This window comes from Lepus europaeus, chromosome 12 (genome assembly GCF_033115175.1).
Source record: "Lepus europaeus isolate LE1 chromosome 12, mLepTim1.pri, whole genome shotgun sequence".
NCBI lineage: Eukaryota > Metazoa > Chordata > Mammalia > Lagomorpha > Leporidae > Lepus > Lepus europaeus.
In genome coordinates, this window is record NC_084838.1 from 29783207 (window position 1) to 29796922 (window position 13716).

Genomic DNA, 13716 nt, shown 5'->3' on the forward strand with positions numbered 1-13716 from the left:
ATTGTGTTTTTTGTGTGTTGTGTTCACAAATGCTGATTGTGGAGTTTGGTACTTAATAGGAACTCAACATTTACTTTATCTCCTCATTTTGAGATTATTCATATCAAATATTTTACAGTGTAGCATTCCTAGAGATGTTCTCCCTGAAGCCCCAAGGAAGAAAAATATATGTATCTTTGCAAGAGTTATCAGAAATCTTCTCTCCACAAGATATTCTGTTGTGTTTTGCTCTAAAAGTGGGAGGAAAATGTTCTTTGGAGTCAGAATAGCCAAATTTTTCTCTTTCAATATTTTTGAAGTACTAATGAAAATCTGTGTTGGAGTAAATTTTCTTATATTCAAAGAATTTTAATTGCACCAAAGCTTCTCAATCTTGCTTCGTCTACAATATAATGAGACTAGTTACCATTTGAGAACATTCATGATGTGCAGGTGTCCCATCGCATGTAATGCTTACAATTTTATGAAGTAATGATTACCGCCACTCTCCTTTTACAGATGAGAAAAAAAATTGGCTGATAAAAGTAAAATAAAACTAGACTAAGGTCACATAACTAACAGGTAACATAGTTGGGATTTTTAACCTCTAACTCTGGAGCCTTTGCTCACATCAATTATGTCATTCAACCTCCTCACCAAAGATTGAAACTCTATGAAAGTTTATTTTCTTTGCAAAACATAAAATAATAAAAGTGAACCAAGTGTCAACTTGTTCAATAAGATAGGAAGTACACACAATATAAAAATGATAACTCAGTTGGCTGTTTTTATAACCCCAGTGCTCCATAAGAAAACTAAACTCATCAATCTTTTTCACAACTAATCTTTTCAACATTAATAATTTCCCACAGTAAATTAGAAATTGGGAATTAATTTAATGAGTTTTTCTCCTTAATGACATAAGCCTCATATCATTCTACTTTCCAAACCAAATTGGCATTTAAGTTATCGAAGGATGTGGATTGCAGCCCTCTATGGAATTCAGAGTTAAATGCAGAATTTAATAATTGAAATTTCTCACTAAAGTGGGTACTTTTCATTCCCAAGAAGTTATGTGTTTTAACACAGGCAAAAGCCTCATTTCCTTAGCAATATAAAGATGTTTGTTTCTTGCCATGTGTTACCTGATTCACAAAACACATGCTGCCAATATAAAATATGGCTTGTATACATTTTTAAATATGCAATTATAATTTTCAATGAGCCATGCACCAGAGATGTATTGATTCATGTCATTTGCATAAAATGTCAGTCAAACTGGCAACTACTTCACCTTCTTGCTTGTCCTTGAAGCAGAGCCCAGAATGCTGAATTCCACACTCTCATTAGTGATGCCAATCAGAATAAGAATCAGTCCCTTACTTTTAACTGAAAGGATGAAAAATTGAATTACCCCTGATTTGTCAAATCATTTCACAGAGTGATGATACCATTAATAAATCATACTAGTCCTATAAAGGGACCAGAATTCCCACCACAGCATTTATGGGCAAATCACTGTAGTTGAGGAGAAGGAAAAAGATTAAATCAAAAAGGGTTGGATACTTTAGAAGTTGGAAAGGATTAAACAAGTATTATTGCAGTCAATCTACATAATTTTGTTTATTTGATTCAATGTCTACCCTGAAAATATGCTTTGGGTAAGGACCATGTCAGAACAGTTTAGAAAATTAAGTGACATCTCTATGCTAGAGAGTGAGTCATTGACAAAAGTTTATGGGGGAGGTAGAACTTGATGTTGAGGGATTTTGAAACATGAGGAATGGTTGAAGATTTTTTTTTAATAAATTTGGATATTCTTTTCAGTTACTGGGTTTTTTTTTTTTTTTTTTGACAGAGTTAGACAATAAGAGACAGAGATAGAGAGAAAGGTCTTCCTTCCGTTGGTTTATCCCCCAAATGGCTGCTAAAGCCAGAGCTATGCCGATCTGAAGCCAGGAGCCAGGAGCTTCCTTCTGGTCTCCCACACGAGTGCAGGCACCCAAGCACTTGGGCCATCCTCCACTGCCTTCCTGGGCCACAGCAGAGAGCTGGACTGGAAGAGGAGCAACCGGGACTAGAACCCAATGCCCATATGGGATGCTGGCGCCGCAGGTGGAGGATTAACCAAGTGAGCCATGGCGCCGGCCCCGGTTGAGGATATTTGATTGATTTAATTAGACTCAGGACAATTCAGAAGACGTGCTGCATATTTTCATTTATTTGAAATTATCATATGGAAGTGGATTAATAAAGCAAAAGTAAAGACACGAGGAAGATACAAGAGGAAGATTTCAGCTCACTAAAAGAGAAGACTTTGTAAATATTAAGCTGCATATTGTTATTTAATCTGTATACCACTGAAAAGATTCAAACATATTTTGAGGTTGAGGATACCATTGGGGGAAAATTGTATTTATTTATTATTTTATTACACAAAGGAACCAACTTAGGTGGATGTCCAGTGATGTTTCTAGTCCTACATATCTCTGTAGTTGATAACAAGACTTGAAATTTCCTAAGGGTAATTTAAAAGAAAATAACAGACTAACAAATATGAAACAAAAATTAAAATTTAGAGTTAAATATTATAAAAAAAAATGGGTTCATCCAGAAGCTGACTCTGAGTTTTGCCTGCTGAAGTCTTATAGAGTCCCTTGTGGGGACATGGAGGGAAATAGGACTGAATAGATGGGGAAGTCAAATTGTGAGGCAGGACCAATGAAGGCTCAGACTACTCCAAAAGTTGCTCTGGAGCTAGCATATTCCTTCAGAATCGTCCCAACTTGTGTCAAGATGGGCCGGCACTGATACCCGTCTCTCACTTGATGTGGATCATCCCAGGAAGGGATGTAACCTTCAGGAAAGTGACTCGGCTGAAGCAGACGTTGGAAGAACTAGCAGCTGCAAACTCTCGTCACAGCACTCCCCAACAGCTGGCACAGGAAGTCATCCTTTGAAGGGAGAACTGGGTGGCAAATCACACTGTCCACCAAATCCAACCCTCCTACCGAGCAAGTCTTCTCCTTCGTGTGCAATCTGGGAGCAGCTTCTGCAGGATTCTGGAGGCTCTTATTACTGAACGAGCTTTGCAGAAGAGGATGGTTAGTGTGAGAAATGGCAGCCACTGCAGCTAGTCTCGGAGCTACAGCTGTCTCCGCGCCATTGCCTACCATCTGCATTGTAGATATCCCTTGGTGGTAGCATTTACTCAGTCAGTGAAGGAAGCCCACAGTAGTGGGCACAAGTAGGGATTTCTTTGCATTATGTGTCTACTGTGCCAGCAGTAGCAATAGAAGGTCACTAATAATAGAAGGTCACTAACATAGATTGCCCAAGCTACTCTCTGGTAATTTGGTTATTTGCTACCTATTTCTTGGTGTGTTTTCCTGTGGGAGTTTTCATGTGATAGGATTTTACACTCTGTCTCCTCCATATGTCCATGTCACGAACTTCTAATTGCATGCCACTACCTGAGGATGGATTGTCCTCAGCCTTCTGACAATTATTCTCAGAAGTCCCGGGATAGCCAGCCAATCCATTTCCCACTGCCAATGATAAATCCTAACTTCAGTCCATCTTTTTCTAGGCATACAATGCAAATATGCTCACTTGCCACTAGTGCAGCTGCCCTAGCTTGAATCCACTAACACTGAACTGCCTCAACTGTGAACTAGTCTCGTGCTTTTTCCTCTTTTTTGTCTGCAAGTCATATGAGATTTCTCAATTACAGTCTTGTGTGATTTGAAAGAGGCCCTGTGTGACAGTGATTGGGGGTGATAAATTTGTTCTCTATCCCTGATGCACTAATCTTAAAATGTATTGCTGTAATACATTGCACTCCAGACTTTACAACTTGGTGAGTCTGATAGAACTGAACTCAAAATGGGAGCTGGGGCTCTATGGTCACTTGGCATTCCATAGATAGATGCTCCAGCTCGGCATGGGCTCTGTAGCATACTAGGAGTTACTGTTTTCTTACAGACCATTGAAATTTCTGCCATAGATGGCATGGTTTTTGCCTTAGAGGTCTTTGTTATGAATATCCAATAGAGGGTTGTCATAAATTCCACATTGTTGACACCTATATAGGATCTACCTGGTCATATGTTCCAAGTGGCAAGGCTGTTCTACCATAGCCTGGCCTTGCTGCAGAGTTGTTTTGCTTTGTTTTTCCTGTTTTACGTCCTTCCTGAAGCTTCAGTGTGACTTGCTTAGGGTTAACGCAGTGTTCCTGACTTGAATATACTGCTTTCCGAAGTTGAAGAGGCGTCAGAAGCACTGTGCTTCCTTCTTGTTTGCAAGATGCAGTAATTTGTCTTTTATTTGATATAGGATGTCCCGTAATGCCTGTGACAACTGTCTACTAAAATTTTAGTGATGTGGAATACCCACATCATATGGCTTTTTATAGGGCTTATCTCCCGTCCTCTGGAATACACTGGCCACTCCTTGTTTATCTGATTCAACTAGCATGTCATCGCTATAATATTATGTAGTGATTGATTTGGTGTCCTGCAAGATGTTTAGATTATCCAGATCTTTTCAGGGAAAACCAACTTACATCTGTAAATATATACTATGGTCTGTTCTATTTGAATTGAAAAAGTATTTCTGATCCATTATTCTGATAGTGATACAAAGAAATATACTTGACAAATCAATGGTTACATTCCATCTACCTAGGACTGTTTGAATCTGCTCAAGCAGACACCTCATTTTGCATGATGGCTGCAACTGGCAGTCCCCCATGCTTAGTTTCTTACAATGTAACACCAGTTTCCAAAATCCAGAATATAATTTCACAGGAGAAAGACTGGTGAATTAAAGACTAGTGGAGAAATGGCAGGGACCTCTCACAACCCTGTAATTTTGAAGATTAAGAGTGGCATTAATTTTTGCCAGCCACATAAGATACATAATTATTTCTGCTTTTCTGTCTCTTATGACAGTATTAAAGTAACAGAAACTTGCACTTGGAATTTCATACTATGAGTGCTTTTTTTTTACCCCATAAACTAAGGATCCAATGTATGTGTTGTGTCATTACCAAGGAGACTTATTTAGAATTGAGTGAATTACCACTATATGAATCCATGCTCCCAGGAGAACCCTGTGAACCAGTTTTCATTTATTCCCTCACCTTCAAATGCCCCCATGGTAATAAGACCCAATGACACTTTAGGCCTCCACGTATCAACCCAACTCAGACTTTGCATCAATCGCATAAAATATTAGGCTATATACTTTCCCCTGGTGGGCAATTACCCAAGATGCAGTTAGGTTAACATTATTAACCAAATCTGAAGATAATCTGTCTTTTCATTGGTTGGTTTAGTTTCACGTAATGTGATTACTGATATGTTTGAACATTGGACTACCATTTTCATGTTTTCTCTTCATCATTCGGTTTTCAAATTTTCGTCTTCCTTCCTGATCAGTGTGGATTAACTGAATGTGTTTTAGTATTCCATTTTATTTATCAATGTGACTTTTTGACTATGTCTTCAGAGGTTTTTCTTTTTTTTAGTGATTGCTATAGGGGTTACATTATAATTTTCCAGTCTACTTAATTATTTTACCTCTTAAAGTGAAATGTAGAATCCTTATAACTGTAGGTCTCTTCAGCCTACCCTCTCTATTTTGTAACTGTTGTATGTACAGTACATGACAGAGATGAAAGAGAGGGGAGAAGAAGAGAGGAAAGAATGTGAACAAAAAAGTAAGAAACTAAAGAAGACAGACGAGGCAAAAAGGAGCAGGGAAAAAACTACCTAGCGACTTAGTATTTTAAGTTCTACTCGCAGAAGAACAAACTCAATTTTTAGGTTTTTAATAAGTAGTTATTTTAAATGAACTCAAAACTCTCATTTTCACTTCTCCTATGAATGCAACAGTATCTTCATTAAACATGCTTCTCAATTCATTTCTCATTAAGCTGCTTCTGCAACTTTGGCTGTGGCTAAGACAGGCTTAGAGGCTGATAGGGAAAGGTGGCATGCTTTGGAGAACATAGCACAGGTTTAGATCAGAAAAATCCATTGAAAATCCATCAGACAACTTATAATTTTCACTTCCATGGTTATATATATTTTAAATAACTGAAGAACATGTTATTTTATTTACCTATTTACTGTCTTGTTCTTCCTTAATTCTGAAGTTGCAAGTTTTCTCTTGGTATGCTGTGCTTACCACCTCCTTCTTCAGGGAAGGCCTGCTGGAGGCAAGTTCTCCTCATTTTATTTCCCTTTTTCTCTGAAGGTTATTTTCTCTGGACAAAGAATTCTAGAAACAGTTTTTTCTCTCTTACAGCACTTTTTTCCACTTTCTGCTCTCCCCCTCCATGCATGATTTCTGATGAGACATCCCCTACTTAAACTGGTTTTCCATATAAACAATGCAGCTAGCTTTCTACTATCTCGTTTCAGGATTCTTTCTCCTCATTTCCAGTAGTTTATGATGTATCAAAATGTAGTTTTCTTTGAATTTATCCTAAGACTTTGCCAAATTTCATTTATCTGTTCAATTAATGGGAAGGCACCAAATTTGGAAATTTCAAACTATTGTTTCTTAATTTAAATTTTCAGTGTCAGTCTCTCTTCTTTATCTGGTGCTCTATTGCCTAGATACCAATATTTTACATATTTTTAAATTGTATTTATTTGAAACGCAAAGTTAGAGAGGAGAGACAGATCTTCCATAAGCTGGTTCATTCACTAAATGGCCACAATAGCCAGGACTGAGCCAGGCTGACGCCAGGAGCTTCTTTAGGGTCTCCCATATGGGCGCAGGGGCCCAAGGATTTGGACCATCTTCCACTGCTTTCCCAGGCCACAGCAGGAAGCTGGGTTGGAAATGGAGCAGTTGGGAGATGAACTGGCAACCATATAGCATAGGAGTACTGCAGGCGGGGGCTTTAACCCGCTGTCACAGCACCAGTCCCAATATTTTATTTATTGTCAAACAGGTCCAGAAGCTTTGTTCATTTTGCTTTCCCATATTACTCTTCTTTTTAGGTTGGGAAAATTTCATTGATCAATCTTCAAGTTAATTCTTTCCCATTATATCCATTTTGCAAGTAAGATTTAAATTATTTTAAGACTCTTTCCATATTCTTTAATTTCCATTTCTTACAGTTTTCGAATCTTTACTGAGAACTTCTTCTATTTCAGTAGTATTTGCCCTTACTTTATATCTCCTGCTTCAAAGTTTTTCAAAATTTGAGCATCTGGGTCATTTCAGGGTTAGTGATCTATGAATTTTCTACCATTTTTGAGTTTTGCTAACATTTTTTGGTATGCCATGTAACTTTAATTATATCTGGAACTTTATGAATATTATAAAATGTAAGTTTTGTCATATTCTTTAGAGAATATTGACGTTTTGCTTTAGCAACAACCAACTACATTAGGTACAGTTGCATTTCAAATATTATTATTCTTATTTTTCAAAACTTAGGTAGTGTTATTTGTCCCAGTCTAGAATCTGGTCAGTGGTTTATTTAAAGATTTAGTTACTTGAAAGGCAGAGTTATATAGAGGTAGAGGCAGAGAGAGAGGTCTTCCATCTGCTGGTTCACTCCTCAGATGGCTACAACGGCCAGAGCTGTGCAAATCCGAAGCCAGGAGCTTCTTCCAGATCTCCCACACAGGTGCAGGGGCCCAAGGACTTGGGGCATCTTCCACTGCTTTCCCAAGCCATAAGAGAGAGCTGGATCAGAAGTGGAGCAGCTGGAACTCGAACTGGGATCCATATGGGATGCCAGCATGGCAGACAGTGGCTTTACCTGCTATGCCACAGCACTGGCCCCCAGTGGTTTAAATTACAGTATGATATCACACCTTAGGCCAGTGCCATTCATATGCAGTTCAGCATAGGACCTTATACACAATTATCCCTCTTCAGTGAAATTCCGCATACTCTTTGTCCCAAGAGATCCTTTTCCCTGGTCGTCTAGCTACTAAGCTGAAATTTTAGTGTCCCGTACTGTTACAAACTTCCCATGACTTGGTCTACAGCAGCAGGAAAGTGGTGAGAGAAAGAACCAGAATTTATCTATTCATACTCTTTGGACAACAGGGACTTTTCAAATTCTTTTGGTCACAAAGATTTTTCTTTTTATTTAAAGATGTATTTATTTATTTGAAAGGCAGAGTTAAGAAACAATTTTCCATCCACTGGTTCACTCCCCAATGGCTGCAATGCATGGGGTTGGGCCAGGCCAAAGCCAGGAGCCAGGAGTTTGGGTCTGCTTCGTGGATGCAGGGATCCAAGTACTTTGAGCCATCTTCCTCCACTTTCCTGGGTGCATTAGCAGGGAGCTGGATCAGATGTAGAGCTGCTGGGTCTCGAACCAGTGCCCATATGGAGTGCTGGCATCACACCTGCTATGCCACAACACCAGCCCTACGTAGGGACAGATACCTGCATCACAACCACTATTGTTACTATGTATTACAGCTTCATGAGTGGTGCTTGTATAGGGCTGTACTAACAGAATTTTTTAAAAACTGGAGTTTTATTCACAACTATTCTAGGGTCCCCTTTTTTCTTCCTCTGGTCAGAAAAGGAGAGGGAATTCATTGGATTTCTTTTTTCTGTCCACGCTCACTGATTTGGGATACCCTAAAACATAAGGTGGGAGACATGTAAGAAAGAAAAAACACAGGAAGTTCAAGACAATACTGGTTAGTTTTGGAATTTTATGTCCCTTACAAATATGCTTTGCATTACTTACTTTTCAGAGTTCCTAATTCATGACAATGTATTTTGTCCAATGCTTTTAGTTATAAGTGGGAGAAAACAGGTGGAAATGTTTACTGTAAAATAATTGGAACTTCAGTCCCACAATCTGAAGCTTGACAAATTTAGGAATGAGTTTTTGTGAATCTTACAGAAGAAAAGTATTACTAAACCATTATTATTCTGATAAATTAGGGCCATGACCTTTAAGAAAAGAAAAACAGCAGTAAAGAACATTCATTAGATTTTTCTTACTGAGCTATTTGTACTTGATTGGTTTTGAATTATCATGTTGGTTCAGTTCCTGTCCTAGACTAAATGATTTCACTTCTTGACAAAACAGACTTTCAGTGTTTTGTTTGACAAATGGTTCACTTGACCTGTTCATGAATAAGGACAGCTGTTTGGCATTTCTGCTAAGTGTAAAGATCTATTAATTTTTTAAGTATTATTTTTATTCCTAAGTGACATGATTCCTTAAATATTAAGAATTTTAGTCTTGAGCATAAATGCCTCCCCAGCAAAAATATTTTAGCATGTATATTTCATAATGTATTACAAATAGCATCAATATGCTATATGTACAATTTCCAAATTTTAAAATGTTGTAATGTACAAGATCGATTATCCCTTGATAAGGACTACATTAGTTTTCATGATAAAAGGGGATTTTACTTCAAATAATTATCCTTCCTTATTAATTTCTACCTTTCCAAATTCCCGTAGATATCTTGGTCTTGATAATGAAACGTAACTTTAAAAACTTGCTCAGAGTAACAGTTGAGACAGAACAGAGTGAGTTATTTCACTTGCCTGTGCTTCAGTTTCTGCTACAAAAACAGAAGAGCTGCCACAATTTACATGATTACTGCTAGGATTAAATGAAGTTAAAATATCTAAAATTGACAGGTGGGGTTTATTTTTGGCTAAACTGCTTAAAATGTATTATCATTTCTCCACACCATTGTATCTTCCCATTATCAAATTCTCTGTCAGTAGATGACATTTGTGGTACTCTGCATCCAGGGCTAAGCCAAATATGGCTCATGTAGTCCCATCGTCCAGGTGTTGTTCTTGAGGAATCCTCACATGTTCTCCTTTCAAAACATATTGGGTGCATAATGTTTCTGCTGTTCAACAGCCCATAGTGAGCACCTACTTTTAGAAGCGCTATAATGACAAACTTTGTGTTGATAATATTACGAGGCTGATAGGAATCAAAGGGACAAGTAAATTACCTTTCAGCAATGCATAGGGAATTGGTACATTCAATATGTATTTCCTGCGATGGAAGCATATCCCAATAACTGTGCTAAGATCTGGAAATCAAAAGGGGGGAAAACATGCCTAGCCTCAGATTTGTGGAGAAATCACTGAACTAGACTGTAAAATTTTTCAGAATAAGAACATTATTTCATTCATGTACATACTCTGCGCACTTAACAGTTTCTGACATATGACCAAGTAGTAAGTACCTCTTGTTCAGTGAATGCATGAACCAATAACTGGAATAGAAATCTAATAGCGCTTTGAAGTATGTAAAGTAGTTTAACATAATCACAAATTGTCATGTAAATTCTTGTCAATCCAGATCAGGTTCCTATATAATTTCTTCTGAGAAATAGCTCTACCTTTGTGCTCATGCAGCCTTTTCTGTTTAAGCCAAGTACCCATTTAACAAACAGGTTTTGGACAATTACATATTATTGTAATTATCTGATTATGTGTCTGTTCCTCTCTTCCCTAGGAGGTGCCCTCTTGGTACTCTATCTTCTCATCTTTACCAATAGAGCAAGGACCAAGTCCCAGTCTCTTGTAACAGCTAACACAATAGCTGGTAGTTTACAGAAGATTACATAGACATTGAATGAATTAAATTTTAAGTTAACTTTAAGAGTTAATTAAGTAATATCATCTTTGGGACACCCTGAAGCACACTGTAATCTAAACTTCAGCCAGAGTCCCTATGCATCCTTATCACAACTTTCTGGAAGGGTAAGAATCACAATTAAATCCCTTGTCTTCCATTCCTTTCCTTTCTGGCACCCTTAGATCAGAAACAACAGATGCACAGTGGCACTAAATACTATACCAATGTACTTTAGAGTAGTGTTTTAATTTTTTTAAGTTTATTCAAATAATTTCTAGGGTTTTACTCTTTCTACTAACATATACAACTCAGTATGAGTGAAAAGTCTTTGGCAGACAGAGACAGAACCTCAAGTCATTTAGTTTCTCTCAACCCCATGGCAATTTACCTATTGAACCCAATTTGAAAACCATTATTCTCAAGTAGTATATTGCTTGTCATCAGCTGTGAAGAACATCCTGTTGAATAGTAACTAGGCATTCTGTGATTTGTTCTATGCTTCTCATTTTCTCTCATAAAAATCTTGTTGAAACAACATGCTATCATTAGAACCAACAAACATTGCAAATCATGTTACTTGTTACATGTTGGTTAAAATGAAGGTTTAAGGCCTAATATATCACAGGAAAAGAATGATCCCCTATCTGCCTAGCGGTTCCTAAGAAGTCTCATGGATTGCCCACTTCTGTGAAAGATTTGCTTAAGTCTCTAAGCTTGATAATAGCTTCTATACGTATGTTTCAGTGAGATACCAGTAAATCTCACTACATCTAGTTACTCAAAATTCTTCACATTAATCCACATGGCTCAGAATTCTCCCCACTAAGGTTCTATACAAACACACAATCGGCAGGGGCAAGTTAAGGTGGGTGGTGGTGGGAAACAAGTGAATTTGAAATAGGAATGTGGATTAAAATATAAAGTGTTCTAATTTTTTAAATATCTCTCACCAAGAATGGCTGTAGGATCAGTGAAGTATAGAAAGCTTGTTTTTGGATGCCCTCTGTAATTTATAATTGAGTTTTAGCAATTTCTCCTTTACTCCCCACCAAACTACTTTCTTAACTCCATGTTGGCCTAGTTACTAGGATTAAGTTTTTTTTGCTCTGCTCTGCTCATGTTCTGCTTTCTGGGGAATGGAATTACGTAAAAAGAACTTCAAATCAAGTCCCAAGGACTACCACACTTTCTAGTCATATTTCCACTCTTATACATTCTGGAGCTAGTGCAGGCTATAGCTTTTTGGATAGATGGTTCACTGGCACCTGAAACAGTTCAAAGGACTCTACCTACAAGCAGATAAGCTACACAAGCTAAGAACCATGAGTTACTGTTCACCCCCAAACCTCCCAATTGTTAGGTTTTTTTTTTTTTTTCCTAAGATTTGGAAATACTGTCATGTAGGCCCAAGTATCCAAGAATTCCAGAATAGTCTCTCTCCTTTTTTTTTTTTGACAGGAGTACAGGCCCATTACTGAGGACCCAGACTTTGGCATCCATTCTAACTGCACCAGAGACATTTAATCACACTGAGTAAGACTTCCATGGCTTTTCTCCATTTCTTTTACAGAGTGAGTCATCTTTCCTGAGAAGGCCCATCAATGCCAAGTGCTGGTTTCCTCAGGGACTGTGGACTTTGTCTTTAGGTGCCTCAGGGTCCATTTGAGTACTCACTTCCCAAAGGTCTCTGGCCCTGGGAAGGGATGACTGCTCATAAACATCCAACAACCAGGGGATTGTGTGCTATACTCCTGTTTCTAAATTATTCTGTCAGTCCATGCAGCCAGCTCACCAACAACCACAGTGGAGGGAGCTGATCTCTGCCGCACTTATCCTCCGTTTCCCATAAAGCTTCCATTTGCCTGACAATCCCTGATCCCCCTAGACTTTCAGTAAGGCATGTTTGTTAGACCAGACCCTGCTCACTGCACCAATTTTGTGAAGCAGGTTTACCGTGTGCTAGATATACCAAGTTACATGAAACAGATTTATGACTTACAGACAGGAATCAAGGGACAAGAGAAGCCCAAGTTTCATGGCAAGCCAGCCTCTCAAAGCTCAGGAAAGCTGCCAAGGCAGATGGAGTCTGCATTTACATTGCAGCCTGCGGAAACGGGAAAAGCAGCCTGCCCTGGGTTTTCTTCCCCAAGGAAACGGGTCATGCTGTTTTTAGGGAGACTGGAACAGAGCCTGGGCTTTTCTGGTCAATTCCCCTCACTGTCTTAGAATGTTGCCTTTCCAGCACATTCTGCAATTCTTTTTGAGAAATACAAATGACAAAGGGAGACATGGTTTGGTCCAAGGGCATCTGGAGACCTTCCCTGCAAGTGACAGTTCAAATCACAGTTCAGTTCTATTAGGCTAAACTGCATGCTACTTGTCTGTTGACAAAGACTCTGAAATTCTAGCCAGGCACCTCTGAGACTTCACTACTAGACCTAAACCTTTATCTGTAATGGCTTCATGGAATCACTAAGGTACTTTGTCAAATCAAGGCCAAATCCCTAGGATGGCCACAGCATCCCTTTAATTGCCTACTTAAGAAAATTCATCATTAAAGGATTTACTGTTTGTTCTAGCCAACACCTTGTGTCCCAGTGTTGGGGTGGGTTAAGAGCACAGCTTGAGGACATGCACCACTCAATCAGACCAGCACCTCTTTCTTTAGTTTCTCAATTTTCTGATTCTAAGTCCCTAATTATCCCTATTCCTTTTTCCTCATTTTTTTCTTTTAAAAGATTTATTTACTTGAAAGGCAGAGTTACAGAGAGAGGGGGAGAGAGAGAGAGAGAGGTCTTCCAACCGCTGGTTAACTCCCCAAATGGCTGCAACAGCCAGGGCCATACTAGGCTGATGCCAGGAGCTTCTTCTGGGTCTCTCACATGAGCGCAGGGGCCCTAGAACTTGGGCCATCTTCCACTGCTTTCCCAGCCATATTAGCCAGAAGCTGGATTAGAAATGGTGCAGGAGGAACTTGAACCGACAGCTGCAGGTGGCAGCTTAACCTGCTATGCCACGACACCAGCCCTTCCTCATTCTTTCTTTAAAGCAATGTCACCACTATAAAAATTATAGTTCAGTTCATGCTGGATTATTTTCCTTATTCCCACAGTATATTGCGTTTA